General features: G+C 45.1%; 1 long non-coding RNA gene across 3 annotated transcripts in view; it reads right to left on the reverse strand.

Moving 5' to 3' along the window:
* Positions 1–1,051: 1,051 nt before the first annotated feature.
* The window catches only part of LOC144306378 (uncharacterized), a 52,133-nt gene continuing 36,764 nt past the window's right edge, over positions 1,052–16,420 (reverse strand). For 2 of the 3 annotated variants that reach the window (XR_013373440.1, XR_013373438.1), the window contains 2 exons: positions 2,488–2,574; positions 1,052–1,486 (listed from right to left, as the gene is read on the reverse strand). This is a non-coding gene — a long non-coding RNA (uncharacterized LOC144306378). Of the gene's footprint in view, positions 1,487–2,478; positions 2,575–16,420 lie in introns of all 3 variants that reach the window. The other variant, XR_013373439.1, reaches the window with a different exon arrangement.

The following is a 16,420-nucleotide window of genomic DNA, read 5'->3' on the forward strand; positions in this document are numbered from 1 at the left end:
CCCAGGGTCGAATGTTAAATCCCGTGTGCAATACAACTATCATCAGCACACAGTGTTTTCTGGTTGTCCTTCCTTCTGTTTAACCGCACAACTCACCTTCGTCTGCTCGGCTTAGACACATGCTGGCACGCCCGGTTATCTCCCGGGGCCAGTGCTGACCACGTCCTCTGGGCATGTGTGCATTGTCCATAAAATATGTTTCACGTAAAATGTTGGATGTTCAAAACCACAGACAGACACATGTCTGTATGATGCTGATACACATCCGAAGCCCCCAAACCTGGGTTCTTCCAAGGATTGTGTTCCTTTATTTTTACTGGCGTTACTGGAGGGGGGGGTCTTTTTAAATGATGTAGTGTCCAGGGCCCCGCCCCCCCACCCCTAAGGAGGACATGCAGATATCCTGTCACCGAGGTCATTCCCGGACTCCAAGACAGGGAGGAGGTGCCTCCTGTGGTCACAGCGTCTTCATCTTTGGTGGAAGTGAGGGTTGTCTGGGCAACTGAGGTCACGCAGCCGAGGTTACGCAGCCACCCTTGTGCAACTATGAGGTCTTAGCCATGATGCGGCATGGCCTCATTCAGAAACAGGTGCGCTGGGTCCTTGAGAACAAGCTAATGCTGGCCATGCTCCCCACGTGCAACCTGGACCCAGAAGGACAATGTGAACTTCTCACACTGAGAAATACGAGTCCGAGTGAGTGAAGATACTCACCTGTGCTCTTGTCGTTCTGCCTGAAATCTACCCAACTCTGCACCTGGCATCTGTGAGAGGAAGAGGGACCCAGCGTTGGGTGCCTCGCTCTGCCCTTGGGGTACCTCTGCTCCCTGAAGTGCTCCCGGCAGAGGTACCCCTCCTGGTCTTCCTCCCCAGGATCCTGTCCTGATATCTGTGCCTTCACACCTGAGCTTTGCATGCCCTTCCCTGTAGCAGCTCTTTCTTTGTGACAGATGTGTAAATAAAGAAAATGGGATTTTCCGCATCAGCCAGACGGCAAGGTGAAGGCGTGAAGCTGGGCCCCAGCGAACGAGCAAGCAAACACACAGAGAACTCAGGGTAGGTGGTCACTGTATTAAATATTTGACACATTAATTCAAACCTATGAGGTTGGTGCCATCATGAGTGGCCCTACTGCATGCATGAGACAATCCAGCAGGTGGAGGCTGACAGCTGGCCCCAAATCTGTAGACACACATGAGACATATCACACACTTGGATCCGATGGTCTGGCTCCAGGCTGTGCTCGCGACCACAGTGGGTAGCGCCTCTGAGTGTCCTTGAACTTGTTGGCCCTCTGCTGGGGTCTCACAGGGCCACGCCCAGATGCAACCAGGTCTCATGAGGCCACGGCCCCGGTCCAGTGGGGCTAGGCCCCATCTAGAGGTCCATCAAGCTCACTCACACTGTTGGCACAGCTCATGTCAGTCACCTGAGGGCTGGATTTCTGTGGTACTATAAATCAGCCTCTAATTTCTGTGGATTGCTCCTAGAAACAAATCCTTTGGTAGATTCTGCAGACTCTTGTGATCCGTTCTCATGATCCCCCAGAATGTGGCAGAGCCTGAACTCAGGCCTGTGGGAAATGAGATGGCACCTACCTATCCAGTAAGTCACTGGCATCCTAGGAGACCGAGCCAGAGAGCAAGAATCACGATAGGTTCCCAGCTTCCTGCCACCTCTAAACCCCTCCCCACCTGGGTCCCCCAGAGCTAGGGGTGGTGCCCTGCTCGCTGTTGCCACGGATCCCTCTCACACCAACCGGTGGGTGCCGCCTACCACTTGAGGGGACCCCCGGGGTCTGCACCTTCAGTGTGTCCACACTTAGCCCCTGGATGGTCTCTTGCAGCTCTGTGAGCAGGTTGCTGAACTGTGTCATGACTCTGGAGATGCCAAGGATCGTGGCTACCTCTGCTGGCATGTCCTCTAGTGGGCCTGGCCTCCCACCTTGCTGCTGGCTCTCCAGCTGGGCCTCCAGCCTGTGGGTCCCACAGGCTTCCTAGAGCTCCAGAAAAGGGATTCCCAGAGACTCATGGTTTCCTCCTGGCCATTGGACCGCCAAGTGTTCTCAGCGAGAATGCTGGTGCCCCATGCTCCCTCACCCCCACGCTCTTGTGAGCATCCACAGGTGCCACGCCACAGCCTGCTCAGCTGCACTCTCCCACCACTGGCCCAGGGACCCCTCATTTCAGGAGCGGGACAGACAGAAACGAGAGCCCATGGTTTTCAGCCATCCCCTTCAATCATCACTGTGAGCTGTTTGGAGCAGGACTGACTCTCGTCTCATATTTAAACCATGTGAAGATCAGAGGGAGGACTTGGCCCAGGTCACAGCCAGTAGACTCTGAGGCTGAGCCAGCACTCGGGACCCTCTCCCAACACACAGGCATCAGGCCCCTCCAGGGACCACGGAGGCCAGAGTAGGGAGTCTGGGCCCTGAGGTCCCTCGAAGGCGGCCCTTCCCCGGACCCGCAAATCCACCTGCAATACCTGCAGCTTCTCCTCCTCCTGTGCCCTGAGCCATCCAAGCTCCTTCAGCTCTCTTCTGAGTTTCCTGATCCTGCGGTTGAGCCTTTCCTAGAGAGACGTACACACATTCTGTCAGCCTGGGGGTGGGGGTGGCGCTCAACGGGGCACACCAGAGTTCCTGCCTAGAACCAGAGTCCTCCAAACATCCTGCTTGGGCTAAGCAGCCCTAAAGATCGCTGAGTGGATGGTGGCTGGGAGAAGAAATGGGTAATTTCTTGAAGTCTAAACTACCAAAAAATAACACAGTAACAGGATTTATTCCACCTGAATTCAGGATATTTTTCTCTCTATGTCTAAAAGCTGTTTGCTGATCCCTGCAACTCTTTGCGCCAGTGAAGCCAGCCTAGTGGGACTGAGTCAGCAGAGAGGCAAAGCCCCTGTCCTGCTGGGTGGGCAAGAGCCTCTGTGGCCACAAGCCCATAGCCTGAGGATGCAAGGCCTCTCTCTAGATCTCAAATCAGTGTTTCCACAGGTCCCTGTGGCCCTAACTCCATAGAGTTAGTGAATGATTTCAGATCCTAAAAAATCTGTTTTCAGGTTTTTGATAAACAATGAGGGAAGCAATAGAGAGAACAAATCCAGGTCCCTCTCTGAAGCCAGGCAGGAAGGCGAGCTTGAGATGGGTTACAGACCCAAATGTGGAGTCTGCCAAACTATAAATCTAGTAGAAAACAACGTTGGAGGATAAACTGTGACTAGTGCAGAGGGAAAGCTGTCTGAAAACCCCTGTCAATAGGCAATATTGTGGTTCAAATAAAACACCGTGGACAAAATTAATAGCAAAATGCCAGGTGAGAGATGATAGCATAGTGTCTGAAACCAAGAGACTCAGATGTAGAAAATAAAAAGGAAAGTCTGCACATCAGGTGAAAACAGGAGCCCAAGAGGAATGTTTGTAGAGAACATGAATAATTACTACACAGAAGAGGGCACACAAAGCACTACCATGCACATGATGAGTGCCTGAGCTCACCTGGGACCAGAGACATGGAAACATTACTGGACACCCAATGAACGAGTGGCCAGCACGAGGGCATGGGGAGGAATCTGTGATGGAAGGGCCATGGCAGCTGATGCCAGGGACGGGCTCAGCCCCTCAACTGACGCTGCTGGCACCTACGTCTGTGCTCCTCTGTGACCCACAGAACATCCCAGGGAACCCCTCATGCAGGCGCTGGGAGGACAGCTCAAGGTGGCATCATGCCCCCAGAGAGATGGATCATGCCCAGTCCAGTCCTGGGACAGGCGGGGGTGGGGTGGTGAGCAAGGAGGCAAGTGCCTCTATGGAAGACCAGCTGATGGAAGCATGGGAGACACAGAACATGGGCTGATGTTAATGACATAGCCTTGTGGATCTGTGAGAAATGGAACCAGTCCGACAACAGCACCTTGTTCATTCCACATACAAATGCACAGCACAGCAATATGTTTTACCAAACCAACTACAATAAAAATCCAACAAAGACTCTAAAAGGTTGCCAGGGAAGGGAGGGGAGTGGTAATTAGGAAGTGCGTTTGTGAGCCAAAGATAAGGACATGCAGTTAAAACGGAAGACTGTGTGCTTCATTCGCTAGATTCTTCCCACAGCAGGTCAGAAAAATATTTTTAGATTTTGTTGTTGCTGTTGGCTATTTATGAAGAGTATTTTCTTTAATTTTTGTCATTTTTTTGCCTCATTTCCTCTTGTAAACTCTCAAAATGTATTGCTTTGGTCAAGAAGAGATATACAGACAGAGGCTGGAGTCAGGGGAGGGGACCTGGGAAGTTCTTCCTCACCCTGAGAGTCTGGATGAATTGAGGTCAGGGGCCAGAGGTTGGCAGAGGCGAAGAGAGAGCCACAGGAGGCAGAGGACACAGGGGTGCCCCTGGGTGTCACCGGCAGCATTCGGTAGAATGGGCACCATGGATGACCCACGGCAGAGATGGAAGGGAAGGTGGGAGGGAGGGGCCCAGCATTGGAATGCAAATGCTCCAACAAGCAAACAAATGGCCCTCACCTGGCGTTCCCCCAGTCTTCTCTTTCTCCACCCTCATAACCCACCTTCTGGGCTCCACGTCCTCTCCTCGGGGCCCTGCACTGCTCAGCCATGGGCTTGCTTCTCTTTGGAGACCTCTCCCTCCAAGGTCACCAGAGATCTCTGGGAAGGGAGATCTCTGGGAAGGCCCCAGAGGGCCTTTACTTGGGCTTCCTCCTCCTTGAGGTAACTGTCCCCAAATCCTACCCCCACTCCGTTCTTCCCACCCCACCCATCCTTCCTTGTCCTGGTACCTCTCACACTGCCCCTCTGCTTCTTCACTTTTCCCTCCACGAAGGAAGCCTTCTTAGGGTTGCTTATTTAACCCTTCTCTGTCTCCAAACTCTGCCCTTAATTTTCCATTCTGAAGGCTTCAGATATCATCTTAATTCCCAAACCAGGTATTTGTCCCTAACAGTCAATCCCATATTTCCAACCAAGAGCGAATTCTCTCCCACTGCCCTAGCTGCAGCTCAAAATCAATATGGAAAGGCCAACATCATCCTGTCCACCTTACTTTTGTGCAGTCCACTGCTCTCAACCTCCACATTTCTGTCATTGGACTCAACACCTGCTGTCATAACACTTGACATCTCAGCCATATTTCATCTTTGACCTGTGTTATTCCTTTCTTCAAGATGACTTCTCATTACTCAAAATAAGCCCAAACTCCTTAACTCTGAGTCCAAGCTGTCAGGGATCTGACCCCGATCTCCATCCCCAGTGCTGCCCCCCACTGCTCCTCAGGCTCCCCACTAACCAAAAGAATTACATGTAGCTTCCTGAACACATGCCATGTGGCCACATCCCCTCAAGCCTTATGGCCTACTTCCCTCTGCCAAGAATGCTACTTGTTTCTGCCTACCAGAATCAGGTCGATTCACAAGATCCAGGCCAAGAAGCCATAGTCTTACCTCTTGGTATAGTTTAAAATTTATTTTTTTTATTTAAATTCAATTAGCCAACATTCAGTAAAACATTAGTGTGAGATGTAGTATTCGTTAATTCATCAGTTGCATACAACACCCAGTGCTCATCACATCACCTGCCCTCCTTCATGCCCATCACCCACTTACCCCATCTCCCACCCCCTCCCCTGCAGCAACCCTCACATTGTTTCCTAGAGTTAAGAGTCTCTCATGGTTTATTTCCCTCTCTGATTATATAGTTTAAAATTTAATAAAGAGTTTGAAGTCAATTGCAAACATTCTATAAGCTAAAAAATAAAGCAAAGATAGTAATAAATATAAATGCATGAAATAATCAAAGATAATACAGATATATCATTTATAATATTCAAATAAAGTCCTCTTTTTTTTTTTATTTATGATAGTCACAGAGAGAGAGAGGCAGAGACATAGGCAGAGGGAGAAGCAGGCTCCATGCACCGGGAGCCTGATGTGGGATTAGATCCCGGGTCTCCAGGATCACGCCCTGGGCCAAAGGCAGGCGACAAACCGCTGCGCCACCCAGGGATCCCAAGTCCTCTTTTTTAAAATGGATTCCTCCCTTTTTGCATTAAAATAATATTTAGTGGATGAATGCCATATGAGTATGCACTCATTAGAAATAATAATCAAGGGGACCCCTGGTGGCTCAGCGGTTGAGCATCTGCCTTCAGCTCAGAGCGTGATCTCGGGATCTGGGATTGAGTCCCACATCGGGCTCATTGCAGAGAGCCTGCCTCTCCCTCTGCCTATGTCTCTGCCTCTCTGTGTCTTTCATGAATAAATAAATAAATAAAATATTTAAAAAAGAATTAAAAATCAAAATTGTACAAACTTGCTTTCCTAAAATATATATATGCATATATTTTGTTTTTAATTTTTTATTTTCCTTGTCTTTTCTTTCTACCTTTTTTCTAACAAGCTTCTCATAACAAGCAGACTAAAGCACACCTAGGCACTAGCTTTCTATATGTATATGATTTTATCTTATATTACTTTTAGATTTTCTTTTTATAATTTTTTTCATTTTTATTTTTTATTATTTCTTTTTTCTATTTTTCCTTTCTTTCTTTTTTATTCCCTCCAAAATGACAAGATGGAGGAATTCACTCCAAAAGAAAGAACAGGAAGAAATGATAGCCAGAGATTTAATCAGTGCATATATAAGTGAAATGTCTGAACTAGAATTTAAAACAATGATTATAATGATGCTAGCTGGGCTTAAAAAAGCATAGAAGACACTAGAGAATCCCTTACTGCATAGATAAAAGAACTAAAATCTATTCAGCCTGAAATTTAAAATGCTATAACTGATATGCAGTTCCAAGGGGAGGCCATAAAAACAAGGATGAACAAATCAGAAGAGAAATCAGTGATATAGAAGATAAACTGATGAAAAATAATGGAGCTTAAATGAAGAGGGAAAGAAAACTATTAGATCACAAAGGTAGACTTAGGGTAATAACTGATTCCATAAAGTTAAATAATATCCCCATTACAGGAGTCCTAGAGAAAGAGCAGGAAAAGGAGGCAGAAGGTTTATTTGAACAATTGTAGCTGAGAACTTTCTTAATCTGGGGAAGAAAACAGGCACTCAAGTCCAAGACATAGAGAGAACTCCCCTCAAAATCAACAAAAATAGGTCAACACCATGACATATTATAATGAAATTTGCAAATCTCAGAGACAGAGAAAATCCTGAAAGCAGCTTAACCTACAAAGGTAGACACATTAGACTAGCAGCAGATCTATCCACAGAGACTTGGCAGTACAGAAACTGTTGGCATGATAGATGCAATGTGCTAAATGAGATAAACATGCAGCCAAGAATACTTGATCCAGTAAAACGCTGTCATTCAGAATAGGAGGAGAGATAAAAAGCTTCCAGGACAGACACTGAAAGAATATATGACCACCAAAGCAGCCCTGCAAGAAATACTAAGCAGGATCCTGTAAGTGAAGAGAGAACCCTAGAACCAGAGAGAAACAGAGACAATCTACAGAAACAGGGACTTTACAGGGAATACAATGACACTAAATTTGTATCTTTCAATAGTTACTCTGAATGTAAATGGATTAAATGCTCCAGTCAAAAGACACAGGGTATCGGATTGGGTAAAAAAGCAAGACCATCTATATGCTGTCTACAAGATATTCATTTTAGAACTAAAGATGCCTCCAGACTGAGAATGAGGGGATGGAGGACTATTGACCATGCTAATGGACATCAAAAGAAAGCTGGAAAACTGTTGTGCCTAAATATTGATTATACCTTTTCTTACATTACTCTGTCCTTATCAATTTTATGTGACATATGTGAAAGTTAATATAATGTTCATTTTTCATGACTATGTGAAAAAATGCTCAGCTCTGACCTTTAAAAAAAATCAGAGACTTTCTCCCTACTCCCTTCATTCACTATTAAACATAATTTTTACCATTAATAGTTTTTAATATGTACATGCATGTTTTGAAAGTCTTTTTTCTCCTTAACTTTGAATATTATGTATGGTTGTTTTAGAAAATGTAAAAAAAGTTTATAAAGAATATAATTTTTTAAATGTGCAATCTTTGGGCGGCCCAGGTGGCTCAGCAGTTTAGCACCACCTTCAGCCCAGGGCCTGATCCTGGAGACCTGGGATCGAGTCCCACATTGGGTTCCCTGCAGCCTGCTTCTCCCTCTGCCTGTGTCTCTGCCTCTCTCTCTCTCTCTCTTTCAAATAAATAAACAAAATCTTTAATAAATAAAAAATAAAATAAATAAATAAGTAATAAAATTTGCAATCTTAAAAAAAAAGAAAGCTGGAGTAGCAATCCTTATATCTAACTGGATTTTAAACCAAAGATTGCAATAAGAGATGAAGAACACTATATCATAATAAAAGTGTCTACCCAACAGGAAAATCTAACAATTGCAAATATTTATGCCCCTAACTTGGAAGCAGCCAACTATAAAAGCCAATAAATAACAAAATTAAAGAAACACATTGAAAAAAATAAAATAAAGAAACACATTGATAATAATAACACCCCACTCACAGCAATGGATAGACAATCGAAGCAGAAGCTCAACAGGGAAACAAGGGCTTTGAATGACACATTGGACCAGAAGGACTTCACAGATATATTCAGAGCATTCCAACTTAAAGCAACAAAATACACATTCTTCTCGAGTGCACATGAAACTTTCTCCAGCACAGATCACCTACGAGGTCATATATCAAGTCTCCACCTGTATAAAAAGATTGAGATCATACCATGCATATTTTCAGAGCACAATGCTATGAAACTTGAAGTCAACCACAAGAAAATATTTGAAAAGAGTATAAATACATGGAAATTAAAGAGCATCCTATCAAGAATGAATGGGTCAACCAGAAAATTACAGAAGAATTTAAAAAATTCATGGAAGCAAATGAAAATGGAAACATGACAGTTCAAAAATTTTGGGATGCAGCAAAGGCGGTCCGAAGAGGGAATTATAAAGCAATACAAGCCTTTCTCAAGAAACAAGAAAAGTAAAAAAAAAAAAAAAAAAAAAAGAAAGAAAGAAACTAGAAAAGTCTCAAAAACACAATTTAATTTTACATCTAAAGAAGCTGGAAAAGAACATCAAATAAAATAAATCAAGCAGGAGACAAGAAATAATAAGGATTAGAGCAGAAATCACTGATACAGAAATTTAAAAAAACACAATATATCAACAAAAGTTGGAGCTGGTTCACTGAAAGAATTCACAAAATTCATAAACCTGTAGCCAGACTTATCAAAAAGAAAAAGAATGGAAAAACATTCAATGCTTATAGATTGGAAGAATGAATATTGTGTAAATGTCTATGCTACCCAAAGTAATTTTACGCATTCAGTGCAATCCCTATCAAAATACCATTGACATTTTATACAGAGCTGGAACAAACAATTCTAATATTTGTATGTTTCCAGGAAAGACCTCAAATACCCAGAGGAATGCCGAAAAAGAAAACCAAAGATGGGGGCATCACAATGCCTGACTTCAAACTATATTACAAAGCTGTGGTGACCAGGACAGTATGGCACTGGCACAAAAACAGACACATAGATCAATGGAACAGAATAGAGAACTCAGAAATGGGCCCTCAATGCTATGGTCAACTCATTTTTGACAAAGCGGGAAAGAATATCCACTGGAAAAAGTACAGTCTCTTCAACAAATGTGCTGGGAAACTTGGACAGCCACATGCAGAAGAACAGAACTGGATCATTTGCTTACACCATACACAAAAATAGACTCAAAATGGATGAAAGACCTAAATGTGAGACAGGAATTCATCAAAATCCTAGAGGAAAACACAGGCAGCAACCTCTGTGACCTTGGCCACAACAACTTCTTGCTAGACACGTCTCTAAAGGCAAGGGAAACAAAAGCAAAAATGAACTATTGGGACTTCATCAAGATAAAAAGCTTCTGCACAGCAAAGGAAACAGTCAACAAAACTATAAGACAACCTACAGAATGGGAGAATATATTTGCAAATGATATCTCAGATAAAGGGCTCGTATCCAAGATCTATAAAGAACTTATCAAACTCAATACCCAAGAAACAAACAATCCTGTCAAGAAGAGGGCAGAAGACATGAACAGAAATTTCTCAAAAAAAGACATACACATGGCCAAAGGGCACATGAGAAAATGTTCCACATGACTTGCCATCAGGGAAATACAAATCAAAACCACAATGAGAGGGATGCCTGGGTGGCTCAGCTATTAAAGCGTCTGCCTTTTTCCCAGGGTGTGATCCTTGAGTCCTGAGATTGAGTCCCACATCGAGCTCCTGGCATGGAGTCTGCTTCTCCCTCTGCCTGTGCCTCTGCCTCTCTCTCTCTCTCTCTCTCTCTCTCTGTCTTTCATGAATAAATAAATAAAATCTTTAAAAAACACACACACACACAATGAGATACCACCTCACACCAGTGAGAATGGTGAAAATTAACAAGACAGGAAATAACAAATGTTGAAGAGGATGTGGAGAAGGGGGAAACTTCTTGCACTATTGGTGGGAATGTGAACTGTACAGTCACTCTGGAAAACCATGTGGAGGTTCCTCAAAGAGTTAAAAATAGAGCTACCCCATGACCCAGCCAATTGCATTACTGGGTATTTACCCCAAAGATACAGATGCAGTAAAACGCTGGGACACCTGCACCCCAATGTTCACAGCAGCGATGTCCACAATAACCAAACAGTGGAAGGAGCCTCAGTGTCCACTGACAGATGAATGGATAAAAAAGATGTGGGGTGTGTGTGTGTGTGTGTGTGATGTGGTATGTACACGCACACACTCACACACACACATATACATACAATGTAATATTACCCATTAAAAAGAATGAGATCTTGCCATTTGCAACAATGTGAATGCAACTGGAGAGTATTATGCTGAGTGAAGTAAGTGAGTCAGAGAAAGACACATAGCATATGATCTCACTCATATGTAGAATTTAAGAAACAAAATGGATGAGGGACGCCTGGGTGGCTCAGAGGTTAAGTGTCTGCCTTTGGTTCAGGGCGTGATCCTGAAGTTCCAGGAACAAGTCCCACATTGGGCTCCCGGCAGGGAGCCTGCTTCTCCCTCTGCCTATGTCTCTGCGTCTCTCTCTGTGTCTCTCATGAATAAATAAAATCTTTAAAAAAGAAAGAAAGAAAGAAAGAAAGAAAGAAAGAAAGAAAGAAAGAAAGAAAGAAGGAAGGAAGGAAGGAAGGAAGGAAGGAAGGAAGGAAGGAAGGAAGGAAAGAAAGAAAGAAAGAAAGAAAGAAAGAAAGAAAGAAAGAAAGAGAAAAAGAAAGAAAACATGAACATAGGGGAAGGAAGGGGAAAATAAAACAAGGCAAAATCAGAGAGGGAGACAAACCATAAGAGACTTAATCATAGAAAACAAATTGAGGGTTGCTGGAGGGGAGGAGGGTGAGGGGATAGGGTCACTGGGGGTGGGCATTAAGGAGGGCACGTGATGGGATGAGCACCAGGTTATAATGATGATTCACTCACCTCTACCTCTGAAACTAATGCAATATATGTTAACTAAATTCAGTTTAAATATAAAACATTTTTTAAAACGAACCTTATAAAATATATATCTACTCTCAATACAAGGTTTAAATAACATCTGATTCAGAAATGCAAAGAAAAGTGCTCGGTGATATATCCTGCTATTGGTTGAGAAGGTAAGTGAGCCCTCAAAAGTCATAATTCTTAATGTAACCAACAAGTTTAATGCAGTGCAATTATACTGAAGGAATGCTCTATAAACTCAGAAGCATTGAATAAGAAGATGCCTCTGAAAAGGTAATCAGCAGGAACATTTTACAGTTTATAAAAAATTATTATATGGCAAAGGTACTGCTAGATTTTTAACGAAAAGGAATAATCATCAAAACTACATAATATCTGTAAGAACAGAAAAAATATTCAAAGGGCTAGAGTAAAAAAGTATATTGTGCTACTATAAAAAGTTAATTTATGTCAAAGCAGAAATAGCACATAGGTGTGGAACAGACTTACTATTACAGAAATGATTTGGGGACAACTGAACCAGAAAAAAGAATTAACATGAAATCACCCCTCATACAACCCAGCACAATAGATTCCAGAGAAGCCAGGAATTAATTAATATTTAAAAATGAAACAGAACAGTATAATCATTTAGATGGATTACTGAGTAGGACACGGTGATTCTATTTTTTGAAAGAATAAAACTGATTTAAGTGCAAATTTCTAAATGTCTCGATCCACAAATACTCTAAAACAGAAAAGAAATAACAGAGCTTTAAAAAATGGAGGTTAACCATAACTAAAATAGTTTATCATCTAACAGAGAAAGAACTTTGGTGCCATCACACTTCATTTACGCCCGGTGTGAGGGGAGCTGTGCAGGCTGAGTGGATCTGGGGGTGCAAGTGTCTCCCACAGGGTCAACAATCCATCACCACAGAGCCTGGTCAGGAAGCCGCGCTGAGGACCCCCCTGCGCCACCCTGCAGTGACTGTGCCTAGCCCCCAGGTGCTGAGGAGGCCAGCCATGTGGCCCCCTGCTGGACACCCTGGTCACACAGGTCCTTTAAAAAGCAATTTGCCATTTACAGTATTTTATTTTTTAATATTTTACTTATTTATTCATGAGAGACACAGAGAGGCTGAGACACAGGCAGAGGGAGGAGCAGGCTCCACGCAGGGAGCCTGATGCGGAACTTGATCCCAGGACCCCAGGATCATGCCCTGAGCCCAAGGCAGTTGTTCAACTGCTGAGCCACCCAGGCGCCCCCCATTTAGTATAATTTAGAAAACTTAATTCAAAGAAATAGAGAGAGGCGAGAAGTCAAAGTGAACCTTCACTTTCACAACTGTGCTATAATGTGTGCAGACACACATAGGCCCCCATGGGGTCCCTCCCCCGCCTGCCTCTCCTGCTGTCCCTCTCCAGACAAGTTCTACCCCTGGATGAAGTGCTATCACCAGGGTGTCCCCAAGCAGCCTTGGGTACACAGCGGATCCCTAGCTGCACAGCTCATGCTGGGGGCCAGGCTGCCCACCAAGCCTCCTGTGTTCCTCCACACATTCACAGCCCACGCTGTCCACATCTGCCCAAACACTGCCCACACGTGGCCACATGCTGCCCATGATACCCATGCGACCCACACACTGTCCATGCTGCTCATGTCCGAATACTAACTGGACTGGGGTTGGACGGTGAGTAGGTTCTTAAAAATCATGCTAAACTCAACTGGCAAAATAGACATAATGAATACCCACCAAAAAAATCTAAAAAATAAGACCTACCTGACATTAACACAGTTTGCAAACATGCGGCATTTAAAATAGCTGGGCCCACAGGGAGGAACAGACAGAAGAATAGAACAAGGAGTGAAGAAAACAAGCAAGTGTGTGTGCACACAGCATGCTGTGAAGCTGGGATTCAAATCAGTGCTGGAACTCTGCGTTATTCAATAAAGGGTGATGAGAAAAACCAGTCGTAACTTGGAAGTTATCTCACACTGTCACCAAAAATGTCACCTTGGATATTCTAAGTCCTCTAATGCATATGCGGAAGGATATTCACTGAAGCTTTCTACATGATCTCAAAACACAAAAGTGACCTTGAAATAACTCAATGTCTGCCAATTTAGGATGCTACTCATATACTTGCGGGATTCAGCCTGTGTCTGTTCAAAATGGTAGTCCTCTTCTCCAAGAATATATTTATTTATATTTGCATTATTATGTACAATTATCTGCAGCATAAAATAAAATTATATTTCACATATTTCTATATGAAATCAACGAGTTATTCTGACATCAAAAGGTGAATAGAAAGGGAAAAAATGTTCAGATCCAACAAAAATCAGCAATGAAGGAGATACATTTTTAGAGAGAAAGACACTCCTGGATTTCTTGAAAACCAATTGATAAAAAGGATAAACCTATAAGCACATTGCAGTTTTTAGAATTTCTTGTTGATTTAGCATGATACTGGCATCTACAAAGAATCTAGAGCTCATAATACACTTTCACAACAAGGAATGAAAAATAAACACATCAGACTTTTAGCATTTTAATTTAAAGTTAGTGACTGCCCAGGAAAACTCAAAATGCCCTGAAATCATAGAGCTCGCATAAGGACCTTTTGACAAAAGTTTTCCCAAAGTTAACAATACTGAAATCGACATTACCAATAATCACTGCAAAACTAACTTTTCTAAACTTTCAATTTAAAAACCCTATGTTGGGCAGCCCAGGCGGTTTAGCACCGCCTTCAGCCCAGGGTATGATCCTGGAGATCCAGGATGGAGTCCCATGTCCGGGTCCCTGCATGGAGCCTGCTTCTCCCTCCGCCTGTGTCTCTGCCTCTCTCTCTCTCTCTCTCTCTCAATCTGTCTCTCATGAATAAATAAATAAAATTTAAAAAATAATAAAAACCCGATGCTAACCATGCTAGAGGAAATATCAGATTATTCATTCTCACCAGAGAAAATGTGTATAAAAATGTTGCCAGGGATCCCTGGGTGGCGCAGCGGTTTGGCGCCTGCCTTTGGCCCAGGGCGCGATCCTGGAGACCCGGGATCGAATCCCACATCAGGCTCCCGGTGCATGGAGCCTGCTTCTCCCTCTGCCTGTGTCTCTGCCTCTCTCTCTCTCTATCATAAATAAGTAAAAATTAAAAAAAAAATGTTTCCATATAAAGATGGAATCAAAAGATATGCTAAAAATATACGGGAAATACAGAGGCAGTCAGAGGGTTGAAAATGTTTTTGTAGATGTTTTCATGCTTGCAGTCAGCTTTTTAATATTTGTAATTTGTCATTGCAAGTAAATATTCACGTTGGCTCCTAGTTTTACATTTTCTAACTCGGGAGATCCTTTTAATGTTTTTGCTTTTTTATTTTGTGGAGCTTGAAGTCACCCCTGAGCTCAAGGGTCCCAGGCTCTGTTCCCCCCATTCCCTCCCCTGCCCCGAACCAGCCAGGGGCCCTGGGTCCTTCTGGCAGCAGCACCAAGCTGCAGCCAGGGCCTCCTCCGACTGTGTGCCCCCGGACGGGTGGGGTCCGCGCCCGGGTCAGGTAGGGTCAGTGCCCCCGGGACACTTGGGGTCCATGTCCCCCGAAACAGTCAGGATCCGCGCCCAGGGACACTTGGGGTCTGTGCCCCCAGACAGTTGGGGTCCACACCTAAGGACATTTGGGGTCGGTGCCCCCACGACACTTGGGGTCCGTGACCCGGGTGCAGCGGCAGGTGGGGAGTGGTATGCACGCCTGGTCAGTGCGCTCTGCGGCCTCGCGCCCCGGAGCCCACGCTCCGGGCTGTTCTCCATCCTGCCCGCGCAGCTGCCGGCTTCCAGGAGGGCTCCACAACCGCTGAGCGCCGGGCAGTATAACCAAGATTGCTTCCAAACCGGCTGTTTTCTAAAGCACCCTCGGTCCCCCAAGCGCGGAGGGTGCGCGCTCGGATCCTTCCCGAGCGCGTCCCCCACGCCCCCGCTGCCCGCGCCCCAACCGCCCCAACGTTCCCAACGGCCACCGACCACCCAACGACAGCTAGTCACCCAGCCGGGGCCCCTCGGCCACCCTCCACTCCGCCACTGAGGGGACCACCCCCCAAGTGTCCACGCCCACAGCGCATTTGGGTCCTGCGGATGGAGTGACACACCCCAGGGCCCTGAATGGGTCACTGAAGCGGGTTCCATAAGTGACCCTGGAAGATCCCACAAGACAGGCAGTCTCGGAAACCTGCCTCGGCCCTTCCCCGTGGACCCTCAGCCCTTGAAGTCACCCGTACGGATGCACCTAGCCACGACTCTGGACTGGACAGCCGGACCCATGGGTGAAGCAGCTCTGTCTGCAGGTGAAGCCTGCGGAAACCTTTGCTCACTTACAGGTTTTTAATGCATCATTAGCACCACTAAGTGTTTTCTGTTTGGCTCCTTTTCCGGCTTCTAGAGCTGGCCCAGTTCCAATTTCCTGTCACATCCTGGTCTGCAAACTGAGACCTATCATGGGCCCTACTGCTGGTGTTGCCCTGAGGCCAGAGTCTGGGAAGCAGACTGGCCTTCAGCTCAGTTGCCCCCCTGTGCACCCAAAGGCCTCTTGTCTCAAGCCTGGTGAGGAGGACCACTCTGCTTCTGCTCTTCTGGATGCAAGACTGTACTCCGGCCCTGCCTGGGGTCAGGGGGCTGCATGCTGCCCCGGGAAACTCCATGTGACCATGCATCTCAGAGGAAACAAGGTTTTCTGAGAGCAAAGCCCTGAAAAGCCAGAAACCTGGATCAGAAGGGTTTCCACCTCTGTGGGGGCACTGAGGAATTCATGCCTCCTGCAGGTGAAGACAACTAAAAAATCTGGATAAAATACTCTTAAAGTATCGAGAAAATTCAAATTTTGGGAAAGGAAAGGTTGCTGAGGAG

The sequence above is a fragment of the Canis aureus genome, chromosome 37, assembly GCF_053574225.1.
Source record: "Canis aureus isolate CA01 chromosome 37, VMU_Caureus_v.1.0, whole genome shotgun sequence".
Taxonomy (NCBI): Eukaryota; Metazoa; Chordata; class Mammalia; order Carnivora; family Canidae; genus Canis; species Canis aureus.